The sequence below is a fragment of the Moschus berezovskii genome, chromosome 1, assembly GCF_049115385.1.
Source record: "Moschus berezovskii isolate FMDL1 chromosome 1, NW_MosBer_1.0, whole genome shotgun sequence".
In the NCBI taxonomy this organism is placed as follows: Eukaryota; Metazoa; Chordata; class Mammalia; order Artiodactyla; family Moschidae; genus Moschus; species Moschus berezovskii.
The window spans coordinates 144179497-144191848 of record NC_142460.1 but is presented as its reverse complement, the minus strand read 5'-3'; the positions used below and the strand labels follow the sequence as shown (position 1 = coordinate 144191848).

Genomic DNA, 12352 nt, shown 5'->3' with positions numbered 1-12352 from the left:
ACATCTTTTCATTTATGTGGGCTTTCACAATTTGCCAAGCACCTCCTTAGCTTCATGACCTTGTTTATTATATTATATCCACGAGTTTAGGGAGATGGCCCCCTGCCCACCCCCCCCCCACCCCCCCGTCTTTGGGAGACTTTTTGCATACTCAGACCTGTGTTTCAATAGCTTATTCTATACTGATCCTTAAGAAAAATGTATACACACATGTAAATGTGTATGTACATGTATATGCACATATGGAAGATACTTCCTGTGTTGCCCAATCACACCCTGGGTCACAAAGCACAAAGAGAAAATGGTCTTCGTTTGACAGTTCCCGAGTTGCCACTGATGCTTAGGTACTAAAGGGCTTAGAAGTGTTTACACTTTCAAGAGGAGGAGAAACATTTTAGGCTTCCCTTTAATAAGTCTCATTTTGAGATAGTATGATGAGGTTGGCCAAATACTCTTCATGCAGTTTTTGTAGTAAGTCATTCAAAGAATGAATGGTCAAGCCCATTTATTTCTCCTCCAAGACTTTATCCTTCTTGTTTTTCTTAGTTGTGAGGTTATATATAAAGGTATGGGCATACAGACATTATGAAACATAAGGGCTATCATGTGAGGGAGGAAATCAGACAAAACATTCAAAAAACCTCTATGGAAATTAAAAATCTAAACTCAGGGGCAGGGTGAAAGGTGACACAGTCTTTTCACAGAGCTGTTACATACAATGCAACTGTCCTCAAAGGCAGGAATGGAAAAAGCTAGCCATTCAGCTGCAGAACAAGGCTGGGGTCTTGGCTTTAGAGCTTTTCATGTCTTTAGCATTGGAATGGGCAGCAAGTGTCTTTTCCAGAGTAGGCCAGAGCAGATAAGTCCAGCTTGGTCTTTAAGGCTTGAGTCAGCTCTGTGGCCAGCAACTCATGGAGGGACATGCCATTGTGGGAATATACCCAGTTTCTCCCAGTTCAGTCGTAATACTTGGGGCCACTGGATGGTGAAGATAACCAGATTTGCTTGTTTGGAGTCTGCTTGTTGATCACGTAGGTTCCTAGATCTCCACCCAGTTTAATTGTTAGAACACCACTCCCAAAGGAGACATCATAGTCTTCAAACATGTACGGTTTGTCTGCAAGTTCTTCAAAAAACTCTGCTCAGGAGTCCAGTGTCTCCTCAGCCAGTCTTTCATAGGTGGTATCGTCCAAAGTGCCAGCATCACCCAAAGTTCCCGCTGTCCTCAAATTTATCCAGCAGACACTTTGCTTTTTGACATCCAGGGTCTGGTTGAGGCAGCAGAGGCTCAAACTGGACTGGCTGCGCGCCGGGGCCTTGGCGGTTCCGATGTGCAGGTCCTGGCGGCCGGAGAGCAAGAGGTCCTTCACCGGCCGCGGGGCCCCGGCACAGGTAGGGGCAAAGCCCGGGAGCGCGGAGCAGGGTAGGAAGCTCTCCTTTGCATCTTTTAACACACTCAGATTGCCTAAATGAATGAAAAAGTAGCACAAAAGTTTTGAATTCTACAACTATGCATTCAAGTTGCCAAGAAGGAAATTATATGATAGGGGCACTCTAAATTTATTTTGGTAAGTAATCTTAATGAGGAAATCTCGTTAATAATAAATAAAATGAGATGCGATATGAAAAAGTTATGATATTCAAAACTGTATTTGGTTGTTTAAATTGGGTTACATTATTTTGTTCTGAAGCTTGGTGGATAATGTGGTACTATGTCATTTAGATATCTTTTCAGTGAAACACAGATAGGATATTTAAACACAAAGGATGCCTACAGCACCCTGTTATATCCTGTCTTCTTGACTCAGGGTGTTCTTTTTTAGGCAGGATAACTAGTGAATACAATCAGCCTTTATCACAGTGAAATTAGACAGTATCCTAATGGTTAGCATATATCCAAGAGAAGAGTACTCCTTTTAGAGAGGAATGATAAAACAGATCAATCAGAAGATATAAATCTATGAATTTAACATTTCAAATTATTGGGATTTATATTTGATTTTATTTTTTTCTTAGTTTGGTGTTTGGGCCTATATTGCTTTACTTTCCAACAGCTTCTTCTGGCTGTTACGTGTGAATCACTAATTCTTTTGCAAAGTAATAGGGATTGCATGTAGAAAATAAAATGTGGTCTCCAGAGCAGTGTTAATCTAAGCGTAATTTTTGGTTTAAAAGGCTTGGTCTTGGTATCTCCTTAGTGGTCCAGTGGCTAGTACTCTACGCTTCCAATGTAGGGGACCTCGTTTTGATCCCTGGTCAGGGAACTAGATCCCACATGCTGCAATGAAGTTCAAAGATCCCACATGCTGCCACTAAGACAGGCACAGCCAAAGAAATGAATGAATAAATAAATATTTCAAAAAAGGATTTCAGTCTTCACTATACACCTCTTGGCTACACTTTGCGAGACCCAGGATTTTTAACATTTTTGTTGCTATTTGATTACTCTAGGATAGGGTAGGTCAAACTGGCCACAAATGTGAAAGGTGTCTTTTAATAACTCCAGAAATTCCTGGCCAACTTGAACTAAGTATAACAACCAGAATTAGGATCTCTTCCTGGTCTTGGAATTTATTATTCTTTCCATATTCTTTAATATTCTTTCTGAAAATATTCTTTAATAATCTTTTTTCCTATTTGTTATTACTGTATTTTTAAAACCTAAGACTCTTTGACTACTAATTTAATTTTTCTGATGTGCCTATAGTTTATACTTTATTATACACAATTACACAACTAATATAAAGTAAAGGTTAAACCCTTAATCTAAGATAAGTTGAGGGAGACAGAGGGAAAAAATAAGGCAAACTTCTATTTTCATTGTCTTGGTGGGCCACTGAATAATTTTGATTACAAGTCTCTTCTATGACAGAAAAACCTGTTCAAATAAGTTTGTATGTTTCAAGTTTAGCTGACTGGACCAAAATTTTTTATCAGGTCAATACAAAAAATTTATAAGAGTTATCTAGTATCTTCTAAATTTTAGTTGAAAATGTCATGTAACTTAACTCCATCATTAAAAGATATCAACATTTACACTAATAACTTGTCATGTTAGGCTGAAAATATAAATTCTCTATTAAAATATTTTTCTTGTCATACAATATAGAAAAGTTAAATAAAATATCCCATATAATGTTACTTCTTAAATTTTTAAATATTGATTTTTTTTTACTGTGAATGTCTTTAAAATATTATTGAAATGGATAGTCTATAGAGTTGTTTTACTGTCAGTTTTTTGTTTTATGGGATGAATTCTGTGACCACATGTACTTCATAGATAGAAATGGAAATATATTTTTTATTTTATGAATATAAGTAAGGCTTTAAGAATTATGTACAATAATCACAGTATAAACTTACTATAAACTTTCACAGGCTTTTATGTAGCTTGAAAGAAAAAAACCCTGTGCTTGACAATGGCATGATTGAACTGACAATTGAGTCATTATATTTTGCATTCAATAAAATTTTAGTCCTTAGAACCAAGGAGTTAATACCCCAACTCTTCCCTGTATGTTTATTTTATTGTCTTCATTCCTGGTTCTCACTAGAAGGAATGTAGAATCAACATGGTGGTGAGACAACAAGATAGAAAAATTATAGGGATCAGGGCATATGAGGAGTCATTGGAAGAAAAGAAAAATGGAAGACTCATTATATGATGATAATCTTAAATAATTTATTGAAAAGAAAGATGGATTTTACATTTTCCTTTGTACTATAGAGAATATGTTTAGGATTAAAATGTGAGATTATACAGAAATAGAATTAGATTCAATAAGAAACAATTTATGTTACATTAAGCTAGAATGAGGTAATGAATTTCTTCCATGGAAGTCTGAATGATTTATGGAAGGTATTTATAAAACATTTCGGTATGATTGAAGACCTGAGATAGATTATTTCTGAGGTTTCTCTCAAACTCTACATTTTACTTTTCTATATTTAAAGACAAAGAGTGGATTAAATTCTCTACCAAAATTCATCCTGGACATGTAGAACATTGACCCCATGCTAACTGTACTCAGAAGCCAGTTGCTTTTGAACTGTGGTGTTGAAGACTTTTAAGAGTCCTTTGGACTGCAAGGAGATCCAACCAGTCAATCCTAAAGGAAATCAGTCCTGAATATTCATTGGAAGGGCTGATCCTGAAGCAGAAGCTCCAATCCTTTGGCTACCTGGTGCAAAGAACTGACTCACTGGAAAAGACCCTCTTGCTAGGAAAGATTGAAGGCAGGAGGAGAAGGGATGAGATGTTGGATGGCATCACCGACTTGATGGACATGAGTTTGAGCAAGCTTTGGCAGTTGTGGTGGACAGGGAAGCCTGGTGTGCTGCAGTCCATGGGGTCGCAAAGAGTTGGACATGACTGAGCGACTGAACTGAACTGAATTGTACTCAAATAATAATAATAATAGATAAATAGTATTGTCACTTCCATTTTACAGATAAATAAGCTAGGGCAAAGTGAAGATAAACACCATGCCCATTAACAGAGCTAAGGAGACTTGCAACTGGGATTTTAATCCAGAAGGATCTGACCCCTGAGCTTGAGCTCTTAACACATGTTATTCTGCTGCCAATTTATAGAAAACAGCTTTAATGGCCAGTGTGCTCTTAAATCTCTGGAGAATCATTTCATTGAAAGAAAATAAGAGTGGCAGAATATGTGTCTTGAGATTTCTTATGTCAGAATATCAAAGGACAAGATTATCATGATAGTGAAATCAACAATTGCACTTTCTCCTGAAGCAGTTACTGGTATCCTAATTTATAGGTACTTTCAAAGTCCTAGACATGGTGAAAGCATTATCTCACTTGATTCTTAAAACCTCTTTCTTGTAAAGTAGGTACAACTATTTCTGTTTTACAGATGAAGAATTTGAGGTCCAAAGTTATTCTCCAAGAAATGAAAGATATACTACCCAGACCAGCTATGTTTTACTTGGCTTAGTCTCTTATTCTATAGAATGAACCTATTCTCATTCTGCAGAGAATCATTATCACTTATTGAGAAGTTCCTCCATTACGCAAAAGGTGGCATGCTCTCAAAGCAGGATTATAGAATACTTTAAGCTAACTTTTAACAGCTCTAAGCAATAAAATTCCTGTAGTTTATGGAGAATAGTCTATTAATCAATTAATTATTGAATTAGTCAGCAATCAGTGTGCTAGACTCTGTGAAGGATGCAATAATTTGTGCAGTTAAGAAGCTTGCACTTAACCTGAGGAGTCAGAAAATGTGAACCTAAATCTATTTCTGCTTTATCGACTATGCCAAAGCCTGTGACTGTGTGGATCACAACAAACTGGAAAATGCTTCAAGAGATGGGAATACCAGACCACCTGACCTGCCTCTTGAGAAACCTGTATGCAGGTCAGGAAGCAACAGTTAGAACTGGACATGGAACAACAGACTGGTTCCAAATAGGAAAAGGAGTACGTCAAGGCTGTGTATTGTCACCCTGCTTATTTAACTTATATGCAGCGTACATCATGAGAAACGCTGGGCTGGAGGAAGCACAAGCTGAAATCAAGATTGCCAGGAGAAATATCAATAACATCAGATATGCAGATGACACCACTCTTATGGCAGAAAGTGAAGAAGGACTAAAAAGCCTCTTGATGAAAGTGAAAGAGGAGAGTGAAAAGGTTGGCTTGAAGCTCAACATTCAGAAAACTAAGATCATGGCATCTGGTCCCATCACTTCATGGGAAATAGATGGGGAAACAGTGGAAACAGTGTCAGACTTTATTTTTTGGGCTCCAAAATCACTGCAGATGGTGATTGCAGCCATGAAATTAAAAGATGCTTACTCCTTGAAAGGAAAGTTATGACCAACCTAGACAGCATATTAAAAAGCAGAGACATTGTCAACAAAGGTCCATTTAGTCAAGGTTAAGGTTTGTCCCGTGGTCATGTATGGCTGTGAGAGTTGGACTGTGAAGAAAGCTGATCGCCGAAGAATTGATGCTTTTGAACTGTGGTGCTGGAGAAGACTCTTGAGAGTCCCTTGGACTGCAAGGAGATCCAACCAACCTTTTCTAAAGGAGATCAAACCTGGGTGTTCATTGGAAGGACTGATGTTGAAGCTGAAACTCCAATCCTTTGGCCACCTGATGCGAAGAGCTGACTCATTTGAAAAGACCCTGATGCTGGGAAAGACTGGGGACAGGAGAAGGGGACGACAGAGGATGAGATGGTTGGATGGCATCGCCAACTCAATGGACATGGGTTTGGGTGAACTCCAGGTGTTGGTGATGGACAGGGAGGCCTGGTGTGCTGCAGTTCAGGGGTCACAAAGGGTCGGACATGACTGAGTGACTGAACTGAACTGAAACACTTAACAGTAAAAGAAAGTCAAATGATAAAAACAGTAAAAAAAAAAAATGCAGTGAGAGAAACTGGTTGGTGCACCATAAGTATTAGAGAAAGCTTCATGGGATTTATCCTATGTGTTGATGAATGACTGATTCAGATGCGTGGAGAGAATCAGAGACATTTCACATAGAGGGAAGGAATAGAATGAACACTGACAAGCAGTTTGTAGTATATATGTTGAGCTCCAATGAATAGATGTGTCTGGAGGATATTTTGCTTGATTATTTATGTTACCTTAGTTCTTTAAGATTAATACTTTTACATATTCCCTAAGAGCATGTACAAATATCAAAAGCAGTAGATTCTGACTGAGAAGCATGGTACAATGTAAAAATTAACTTGTTCGAGAGTCTTATCTATAAGTTGGCCTCCCAGAGAAGAAGTCCCCCTGTAAAGCTCCGATGAATTTGTCTGTGTCCCTATTCAATCCTGGTGTTGTCATTTACAAATGTGGCCCAAATCTGTGACATCTTCCCTCAGGCGGCTGGGTCTAGGTCCCAACTTGGGTGGACCCCATGACTGCTTTTACCAATATAGTAGCATGGATGTGATGTCATGTGGTCTCCAAAACCAGGTAATAAAAATCATGCAATTTTGTCCTTATGTTCTAGAACACTCACCTTTGAAGTCCCAAGCCATGATGTAACATGTCTATCAACAATGAGACTGCCATGTTCTCCTTATGGAGAGGCCATGTTTGGGTTCCCTGGTTGACATAATCAGCCCCGTTGTCCTTGCCAAAGAATCAGATGAGTGGGTGAAGCCCTGTTAGACCCTCCAGATCAGCCCACCTGCTGGCTGAATACAACCTAAGCTCTGTCAGTGCCAAATGAAACAGAAGAATCATATGGCAGAGACTTGACTTAATTTCTAACCTATTGAAATCATGAGGCATATATATAGTAGTTCTTAGATTTGGAATTGTTTTTATGCAATAATAGATAACTAAAAGAGCCAATCAACTATAAGTCTTGAATTCCAGCCTTGACCACTGAACTCTGCCATCATGCTAATAGTGTAATTTTTGCTTCCCTAGTTAAGAAACAAATGATATTGCAAACACTTTCACTGTCCTGAATGGCTCTGGAGAGTAATAGGCTGTGAGGGAACTGGGTCTCTTCTACTGCTCCAGTCTCTATATTGTTTCCTGGTGAATATTGCCAAAGCTGACCTAGACGAGGGTACAACCTCCAGCCCTAGTTTGCACAAAACATGGGTTTTTCAACATTCCATGAGGCACTGTGGGATTCCTTTAGATAATCTAGAAGTAGGGTGGGTACCAAAACACTGGAGAAAAAAGATATTCAAAAGCAGGGTACAGATCACACTCTACTATTGTGAATTTTCTGGGGCAGTCCTGATTCTAAATGTTCTATCACCAAAAATTATTGAAACATCTTAGAATCGCCTATATTTTTGGTGTCTGACATTTATTCCAGACTACGTCTTTCACTGGACAAGCCACAGAATCTTTTGTCAGACTATATGTCCCAATTTTGTGTTCAGAAAAATAGGCCAATGTACTTTTAACTCAAAGTTACTGTGTGACAAATTTGGTACCTCTCATCAGAGTATAGAGGCTGAAGGCCTCCTGGACACTACAAAAGGAGAAAGTAGAAGAAAAACAGTTTCTGTATAAGGTTTATATTTAGTTCATATATACAGATAGCTTGCCAAAAGTAATAATTTAGCCTAGTTTTTTAATAGTTGAAATGGTCATTAAAAGCCTTTCTGGTAAATGTGCATTTCTCAACAAGATTTTCTTGTGGATTTTTAAAGATATGCTTTTAGTATCATAAGAGAGGAAAATTTTTATCTCAACAAAAAGCTATTGAAATTCCTTACCCCGTTTTTGTGTTTTGTCTTTTTCCCTGATCGTATACTGAACTTTTAAAATTATGGTCGACCACAGTCATTGCTATAGTGCACATTTTACCTTTATTTTTTGTCAGAGTGGGAGGGAAGCCAAAAAGATTTAATGGTACCATAACTCAGCTGGGTTCTGGATGCTTCGTAAAGAGTACTTCTGGGGCTAACACTGCCTTGACATAATTGCTTACCATACATGGCTGAATTTACAAAAGGCACCTCCTTGCTACAGATGGTCAAGTGGGCTTCATGTACTAATCTCCTTAATGATAATCAAATTAAAATAGATTTTGATCAATGGAAAACAATATCTATCAACTAAGCTATTTTCCTTTTTTCTAGGCTATCAATGTTATATAAAATTCAAACATTATTGGTGTACATAATTAAGAAATTTAAAAAAATGTAGCCTTGATATTTCTAATTATACCTCTAATATACCATAGAGTAAATTTTGCTCTATCTTTTGAAAAGAGAAACTCCCATCTTTCTTCTAATCCATCATTGTACTTTTCCTTAAATTTCTTTACATTATCTTTATAAACTAGGTTATCTTACTGATCAGTAGTAGTCTTCAAAATAAGAGTATATCTGTACACTTTCCTATTTAGAAAGATGCCTTAATGATAAATGGATGCAATTCTCTATAGTTAAAATTTTAATTTTACTTAATAAAGAAACTACATAGTAACTATTGGGTTGGTCCAAAAGTTTGTTCAGGGATTTCTGTAACATCTAATGGAAAAACCTGAATGAACTTTTGGGCCAACCCAATGTATTTTACAACTTTTTGATAAAGTGCTCATTAAAAATTTCTTAAAGGGAGTGTCCACTTTAGGAAATAAGAAATGATGGCAGAATAATGCAGATAACAAAAATGCATGATTTGGTCAGAGTGATTCAAGTAATTGACTATATGTAAAATAGGCAAGGGAGAGTCAGTTAAATGAATGAGTTATTTAATTGCCAAACTTCTTGATTGAAAGTGACATCAAAGTGTCTGAATAAAAATTTACATTGATTAGGTGCAAATCATTTGGTTATTTCTCCAAGTTTTTTGTTTCTAGTGGAGAAAAGAGAAAAGATCTATAGAAGCTGAGAAAACGGTAGAAGAGACAGTTGGAGGCCTGCTTTAATATTAGCAATACAGCCCCTTTATAAGAACTTCATTGTTTAATTAAAGCTAAGTGCCAGGGTAGAAGACATTCATCTATAAGTGATTATGAATTAAAACATAAAGTAGGAGAAAGTACTCTAAGAAGTTTCATAGCTGGTCGCTTGCTTAAAGTCATAGACAGGAAATGAGACAAAGTATTTCAACTCCTGAGAGGTCTGTCTTGAAAGCACGGGCATGCCTGGAATGGAAGGGAGCCTAACATTTAGTTAGGAAGTGATTCATTGACAGTTAGTGAGGCAAAACTCTATATGGAAGAATTTGCATTTGTTTAACTGGACTCTGTGGCTTGCCTTAAATACAATAATGATATTCCTGGTATAGTAGAGAACATGTGAGATTACAATTGAATGACTACATAGATGTGGTACATATACACAATGGACTGTTACTCAGCCATTAAAAGGAATGAAACTGGGTCATTTATGGAGACATGAATGGACCTACATACTGTCATACAGACTGAAGTAAGAAAAAGAAAAACGAATATTGTACATGAATGCATATATGTGAAATCTAGAAAAATGATACAGATCAATATATTTGCCAGGAAGGAATAGAGATGCAGAGATAGAGATGAGTGGACACAGGGTGGCAAAGCAGAGGAGGGATGAACTGGGAGATTGGGATTGACATATATACACTACCATGTGTAAAATAGTTAGCTAGTAGGAATCTGCTATAAAGCACACATAGCTCAGCTCAGCGCTCTGTGGTGACCTAGAGGGATGGGATGAGGGTTGGAGGGAAAGCCAGGAGGGAGGGGATATGTGTATGCATATAGCTGACTCATGTCATTGTACAGCAGAAGCTAACACAATATTGTAAAGCAAATATACCCCAATTTTAAAAAGAAGAAATTCTAAATATATAGGAAAAGCAACTTTACACACACAGAGAAAAGCACTTTTTCCCTTTTAGTTTTCAAGATAGTTGGAAAGAAACATATCTTAATTCCATTTCTCAAAGGACAAGTATATTCCCTCCCAAACCAATCTTTCCTCAGCAGGCTGATTTAGATAAGAAAATGAAAAAGAGCTAACTGAATGGATCCTCTAACCTTGTGATTCAGGAATTGGGGCTGGGCGCCCCTTGGGGTTGCGGAGCAATTCTGAAACTGCCAAAGGTCTCTGAACAGCTGTTTGGTAGTAGCTTCAACAGAGCTCGTTAGCACAGCTCCTGGTTGGAGCCATGTTAACTGTATCTCTTCACTATCGCCATCACACTCCCTCTTATCATGTCTCTCCATTATCACTTGCCCACCTCCCCAGCTTGCTCTGTTAACACTTCTACTCTCCTAGAAGGAAAGCATTCTCTACCATTCTCTTTCCCTCTCCCACTTCGCTTTGACTGTTTCTTTCTCACCTCTCCCACTTGGTGAGTCTAGCCCAGACTGCTGCCTCTTTTCCTTTCTTCCTTCTCTCATGGTTATTTCTCCCAAACCAAATGCATAGGTTCTTTCTTCCCCTCCATCAAGCACTACTCTTGACTAGCTTCCATGCTTTTGATGGAAGGAGCTGCTTGGATAACTTATATCATCAGACTAGAGGTGTATTCTCTTTCTTTGGGAGGGAGACAGTATACAGAATTGGTTAAGAACACAGGCTCTGAAACTAGATTAGAACTTGACTTACATCTCAGTTCTGACATGCTGTGGAATGCAGTCCATTCCTTTCCCTTAGTTCCCATTTCCTCATCTGTTAAAAGGGGATAATAGTATCTTCCTAGATTTAAGTACAGGGATTAAAGAAATCATTGTTATAAATGACCTTTACACAGTAACTGGAACAGAATCAGCCAGCAATAAAAAACTGCTCCTGTTAATCATAACGATACCTGTTGCTCATATAGGACTTGTCTCAAGTCTTTGGCTTTGCTAAAATCTCTAAGTCTTCCCTTTTTGCCCATCCAGGGATGCCTGTCCAGCTACAGGTCCTGCATTCATTTATTCATTGTTCATTCAGGAGCCTCCTTAGAAGATATGTTACATCCTATCCTCAGGTACTTTTTGTCACTCTACTATGGTCACAAAATAAATCTCTGCTAAGTTATTAGTTGATAAACTTGAAGACATTATTCTTTCTAGACACTTTAATGATCATCAGGAGGGGGAAGGGGAAGAGAAAGTGAGGAAGAGATAAGGGAAGATAGTAGGGATCCCCTTTAACTTCTAAAGGGTCTTCTGTTCCCAAAGAGTAGATTTCTTGGTAATGGACCAGCTGCGTGGACAGGAGAGCTAATCTCTGTCTGCTCGCTGGCAAACTTATTTCTAATATCTTGCTTCCTTCTTGGCTGCAAATAACTGCCGTTTTGTTGTCTGTGTGTTGAGTGGGTGAAGTATCAGGAAATTAATGTGGTCTAGACATCATGCTGAATATATTTAGTTCTTGGTAAATCCTTTTTCATTTGATCCTTGTAACTTTTTTCAGTAGGCATTTTTATTCCTACTTTACAGAATATCAAATTGACCTTTAGAGGGGTTAAACAGCTTGCTTTAAGTCATTCAGCTATTACATGATAGGTCTTTCTGATGCCTGAACTCTGGCATCATTTGCTTCAGTTCAGTTCAGTCGCTCAGTCGTGTCCGATTCTTTGCAACCCCATGAATCACAGCACACCAGGCCTCCCTGTCCATCACCAACTCCCGGAGTTCACTCAAACTCATGTCCATCGGGTCGGTGATGCCATTCAGCCATCTCATTTGCTTGCCCACACTCAAACTCATGTGTGTGTGTGCATTAAGTCGCTTCAGTCATGTCCGACTTTGCGACTCTGTGGACTGTAGCCTGCCAGGCCCCTCTGTCCATTGAATTCTCCAGGCAAGAGAATTGCTGCAGAATACTGGAGTGGTTTGCCGTGCCCTCCTCCAGGGGATCTTCCTGACCAAAGGATCGAACTCGCATCTCTTACGTCTCGTGCTTTGG

The 12352-nt window shown here is 38.3% G+C and overlaps 1 pseudogene; it reads right to left on the bottom strand.

The window, feature by feature from the left end:
• Positions 1-319: 319 nt before the first annotated feature.
• Positions 320-7024, bottom strand: LOC129552017 (frataxin, mitochondrial pseudogene; annotated as a pseudogene).
• Positions 7025-12352: the final 5328 nt, after the last annotated feature.